Source organism: Aegilops tauschii, chromosome 7 (assembly GCF_002575655.3).
Source record: "Aegilops tauschii subsp. strangulata cultivar AL8/78 chromosome 7, Aet v6.0, whole genome shotgun sequence".
Taxonomy (NCBI): Eukaryota; Viridiplantae; Streptophyta; class Magnoliopsida; order Poales; family Poaceae; genus Aegilops; species Aegilops tauschii.
Window position 1 is genome coordinate 646,030,071 of NC_053041.3, and position 5,998 is coordinate 646,036,068.

Below are 5,998 nucleotides of genomic sequence, written 5' to 3' on the forward strand. Positions count from 1 at the left end.
TGAGTTCATTCCGCATCTGCCACGTCTAATTTGAAGAAGGGGGTTAATACATATATATGAATGAAACTCAACAGAAATGATGGTGTAATAAAATGAAATTGTGAATATTATTGCTTATGCACATCATATTGTCTTTTAGAGTAGCCCGCTTATTTTTGCAAGTCGCGTTGTAGATGAACTCGCACACGTAGTATCCACAGTAATCATTCCCTTGTTCCTGCCACAAGCGCTTTACGAGAAATAGAGGTCAATCAAACTTATAATGGAGCATTATAAATGGCATTGATGAAAGTAGCTAGAATCAACGGGATCACGATGCGCGGAACTAGCTAGCTAGTAGTACTTACTTTCGGGTATGTAAATCGCAGCTCCCCCGACAGTCCTGGAGATTGTGCGGTGAATAGTTTCCAAACCCTGCGAGACAAAGAAAACAATTACTTGATATCAGGAAATGAACAAATTAGTTGCCGATATGGTGCGATAATGATCGATTGAACTTACTTCATGAGCATTTTAGTCATGTCCGCATATTCCTCGGGATCTTTTCGTCTCGAGTCTAAGACGGTTACAAGTCCCTGCTCAATCTTAATCTCTAGGAGAATATAGTGGAACCTGCGCACGCATGCATAACTCATCAATTACATTACTATAACCTCGAGTAATAAGGGAAACCGAATATGCACAAGATAGTAACACTCACTTGAAGTTGTAAGGAAAGAGTATTTTATCTTTGTTTTGATATATTACCAACGATTTGAGCAAGTTGGCCTCGGCTTCTTTGGCTTGAAATTTAACCGTAAATTCATCTATGAGATTTGTGTTAATGAACCCAATATCATACATTTATGCTTTTCTGCATTCGACGATCTTCAATCTGCATAATATAGTGAGGATAATTATAAATACATGCAATGAAAGAGCTGAGCTATATATAGAGACTTAATGACAGAAGTAGTACTTACAGACAGTAGCAAGTGACCGTTAATTATCGAGGGCCTTTTGATTGAAAAACTGGAAGAACTCCTCAAATGGAACAGACAACAGATCAATTCCAACGAGGTCATGCTCCTCTTTAACTCTCAACGTCAAAGTATTCATCCCCCCAGACTCTCTGCAGGTTTCCATGTACCAATCATGGAACCTTCGCATCATCCTTGTTAGAGATCTTTCATCTTTGGCGAGAGGCTTCCCATAATTAGGGGTGGGCATATAACCCTAAAACCGATTTACCGAACCGATTTAACTTGGACCGAAGCCGAAGTGACCGAAGCCGAAACCTTCGGTACAAAGCTCGGTTAGCAATTCTAGAAAACCGAATTAAGTTCGGTGAATTTGGTCTGTACCCTCGGTCCACCGAACAGACCGAAGCACCGACGCCCTACACCTAATTCCTATCCTGAGTCCTACGGTCTACTCTTAGTCTCTTACCTCCTAATTTCCTCAAGTAGGCAAGTCAGCTCAATCTATCCCGTTGCCGCCGCCGTGAGCTTTGCTGTTTGATTCTCTGCCTCCTCGCTTCCCAATCTCCATCCCAATTCCCATCGCATCGCATCCCCAAATTTCCGGCCCTTCCCATCGTTCCCGTCGTGGTATATAAAGGATGTGGCGGTCGCCCCGTCAGCGATTTACTCACCGGAGAAGAGGATCTCCGAACCCTAGTAGGTTCGCTGGAGAGGGATCCATAGGAACACCGCCGACAGCAGAGTTTGCTGCGCGGCCGTCCTCCTGATTCACCGCACCTGAACAACAACGACGGTTCGACCACTACAGGACGCTCCTGCAACGTACGACCCTATTACCCACTGTAATATCTGTTTCCTGATTTAATTGATTCAAGCTTCATCAATCTGATTGCGTGGTTCTCTTAGAAAACAATACATAGCTGATACCATCCACGTCAGGTCATTTTGTAGCATATTTGGCTGAACTTTTCTGTATCTGATCTTCCGAATTTTGTACGAGTGTGAAAGCCTTGCAGCCAAAAATAAAACTACAGGGATCTTATGTACGTAGTTCACATTCCTAGTTGTCTTTGATACTGACAGCAAGAACTAGTTGTCGTTTATCAAGTTGGTTGTGTTGCCTTTGTCCCTTCCAATCACTAACTTGCCGATGGTGACACACACACACACATGAACTGGTTGGTCAAGGGAGAAAAACAGAGCAACGGTTCAGAAAAAGCAGAGGAGTGCACACAGTCTGGTTTCACTCATCTGTTAAGATCTTCAACGGTTATTATTTCCATCTTGGTAAACTGATGAGAGATTTCTTAGTTAGATATCAACTACAGAACTAGCATGCCATGTATTTGTATTAACTGTATTAATAGGACCTTGCTGTTGTGATTCATGTAATAATTATTTCCATCTTGGTAAACTGATGAGAGATTTCTTAGTTATATATCAACTACAGAACTAGCATGCCATGAATTTGTATTCACTGTATTAATAGGACCTTGCTGTTGTGATTCATGTAATAAATACGGAGTACAAATCACATGTAGATTTTATTTTATTAATTAAAGAACATAAAATTCTTGTGACCATTACTGCTTACTGCCACCCGCTTCAATATTTTCATGAGGGAATCGTTGTTGATTGATGCAACTTTGTTTGATTGTAGATGTCCTCCGAGCCTCATGAGATCATTATGGCAGACGCTTCTGCGCCCACTTCCACTATGACAGTTGGTTGTACAGTATCTCTAGACAAGGCGAAGGCTAGTGGCAGTGGTATCGATGGTGAGGTGCAAGCAGCACAAACAGAGAAGAGGGATGATGGGAAAGCTGAAGTTGTTGAGGTTGAAAAGAAAGATGGGCGAAGGCAGATGGCTTCGAGATCAGAGATGTGGAACCACTTTGAAAATGTCATTATTAATGGTGTATTGCAGAAGGGAAAATGCAACTACTGCAAGATTGACATCAACGCTCATCCCGTCATCAATGGTACATCAGCTTTGCGCAAACATTTTAATATTTGCAAGCGTAATACCCATAGGAATATTGGTGATGATAAGCAAGCTGTGCTGCAAGTTAATCAGGGTGATAGTGTACATTCTTGGAAATTTGATCCTGATGCTATTAGGGTCGCTTTTGCTGAAATGATAATAGAAGATGAGCTCCCATTTGCATTTGGTGAAAAATCTGGGTTTAAAAAGTTCATGTCTAAAGCCTGCCCACGTTTCTCAGTTCCATCTAGGAGAACGCACTAGGGATGTTGTTCGCGCATATTTTGAACAAAAGGCTAAACTGAAAATTTTCTTTAAAGAACAATGTGAAAGAGTGTGTCTCACAACTAATGGTTGGACTTCTCAACAAAAAGATAGCTACATGACTGTTACTGCCCACTTCATTTGTAAGGAATGGAAACTCCACAAGAAAGTCATTAGCTTTTTCAAGGTTAAGGGTCATAAAGGAGATGATATTGGGAAACACTTGCAGAAAACTTTGATCGATTGGGGGATAGAGAAGGTCATGACCATTACTGTTGATAATGCTAGTAACAATGATGGTGGTATTGGTTACATGAAAAAGGAACTGAATAAAGCTAAGACTTGCATAGCTGGAGGCAAGTTTCTCCACATGAGGTGTGCTGCCCACATTGTCAACTTAATAGTTACAGATGGTCTAAAAGAAGTTGGTACTTCAATCAAGCGTGTACGTGCAGCTGTTAGATATGTCAGAAATAGCCCAAGTAGGTTGACTAAGTTCAAAGAGTGTGCAGACCTTGAGAAGGTTAACACCAAGGCCTTCTTGATTCTTGATGTGAGCACTAGGTGGAACTCGACGTACTATATGTTGAAGGCTGCTGTTAGCTATGAGAAAGTTTTTGCAAGGTATGCAGATGAAGATCCTTACTTTGCAATTGATCTACTTATTGATAAAGGTAAGGAGAAGGGTGTTGGAGTTCCAGATGAGCAGGACTGGGAGAATGTCAAGAAGATAGCAGAATTTCTTGCTCATTTTGCAGATCTAACAACTTGTGTTTCTGCCTCATTGTATGTGACTGCTAATAGCTTTTTCCATGAGATTGGTGAGGTGAATATGTTAGTGAAAAGTTGGATGGAAAGTGGGGATGGTTTGCAAATTGCAATGGCAGAGAGGATGAAGGATAAGTCTGATAAATATTGGGGAAATTGGCATGAGCTCGATACCAGCAAAAAGGGGAAGGAAAAGGAGAACTTCAACTTGCTGATTTTCATTGCAACGGCACTTGATCCAAGGTAAAAAAATTACAAGTATTATAATCTACCATTCTTCATTAGGCAATGCTTTCTTATGTCGCCACAACACAAATTAAAGTTTAACTTTCTTGTTGTATCGCAGTACAAGCTTACAGAATACACACAATTTGCCATTTTAGAAGTGTATGGAGAGGAGAAAGGGCCTAAGGTGTGGGCTGCAGTCAGTACGTGTCTTCGAGATTTGTTCGAGGAATATAGGATGATGTATGATCCAAATGTTGCATCACCTCTAAGTAGTGCTTCTCAGGAAGTTGAATCAACTGGAGGGCGTGCAAGCATGATGAGATCCGTGATTGCCAAAAAAATGAGGCTGAACAGTGGTGGTAGCAGCAGCAGCAAGTCTGAGCTGGACAAGTTTCTTGCTGAGGAGCCTGAAGATGATGGCCCAAAATTTGACATATTAGATTGGTGGAAGGTTAACTCATCTAGGTTTCCTATATTGGCATGCTTGGCACGGGATGTTTTGGCAGTCCCCATCTCGACTGTTGCATCCGAGTCTGCGTTCTCTACTGGTGGGCGTATTCTCGATGAATTCAGATCTTCTCTGACTCCATTCATGGTTGAAGCCCTTGTGTGCACTCAGGATTGGCTTCGATATGGTACTCATGTCAGCATAGTAGAGAACACTGAAGAATTGACCAAGCTTGAACAAGGTAACCTGATTTAATTAATCTTGCATTATGTAATATGTGTTCATTTGCTGTTATATAATGCTTGCTTCCACCATTGTTGTTTTCAGAGTTAATTGCGGAATATAAGGAGAAAGTGAAGCTCCAAAGCAATGCCAAGCCTCCCACCACCGCAAAGCCTACTTAAGGATTGGTGAGCTTCCACTTCTGAGCTATAAGAATTCGTGTTGCTGCTTCAATTCAGATTGATATCGTAATATATTTATATTTCTATCTATGGACTACTCAACTGAATTATTGTTCATATTCCAGATATTCTTTTTGGTTGGTTGCGGTTCTGAATAAACTACTGCTAGCCGCTGGAGCAGACGAAATAAAGCTTGAAGTTTAGAAGTTCGAAAATTGTAGCTATGCTGCTACTGTATGCTGCCTGTTGCGTTTAATTTAGGTTCTAACTTTAAGTCTTGAGAACTAAGTGTGTGTGTGTCAGTCAAAATTTACCAGTTGTGTCCTATTTTGAGACTCAATTCGTGTGTTTGCTAAACTACTATTGGATGGTAATGATATGATCATGTCGTATCTGTGCCACGTCTGCAGCGTGCTGTTATATTTGGTCACTTGTTTGCTCTTCCTGATTGTTAAGCAAAGATGGGAAATGGGTTTAGTTTTGGCAAGAAGGAACTGGAGAATCGTGTAGCGTTTCCTGCACTTATTAAATAATCAAGGTTGTTCGGTGTGCAGCGATTCCTGCCATTATTAAATGTTCAGGGCTGATCGGTGTGCAACGATTCCTACCATTATTAAATGTTCGGTCAGAACCGATGACCGGACCGAAATCTTAGTGCGGTCATTCATCGGTTTGTGCTCTTTCCATTGACCGATCGGTCAGCGATTTTGGACAACCGAAATTTTTGAAAGGCCGAAGCACCGACCCGAACGGTTCGGGGGAACCGAATGCCCAGCCCTACCCATAATGGTATTTGTGTTTGTCCACCTCCAAGAAATCATAATGTACATTGTCGGGCAGGTAATCTCCAAGATTGGTATTGTGCAAAATCACCGGATGATTAGACACCTTGAGCGGGGGGCACGATTGGTTCGCTTGTTCGCCGAGCTGGCAATTTTTT

General features: G+C 41.5%; 1 long non-coding RNA gene across 1 annotated transcript; it reads left to right on the forward strand.

The window, feature by feature from the left end:
• The first annotated feature begins 4,435 nt into the window (after positions 1 to 4,435).
• On the forward strand, positions 4,436 to 5,337 carry LOC141026516 (uncharacterized). The gene is made up of 3 exons (XR_012188732.1): positions 4,436 to 4,895; positions 4,982 to 5,064; positions 5,184 to 5,337. It is a non-coding gene; the product is annotated as an uncharacterized lncRNA (long non-coding RNA).
• Positions 5,338 to 5,998: the final 661 nt, after the last annotated feature.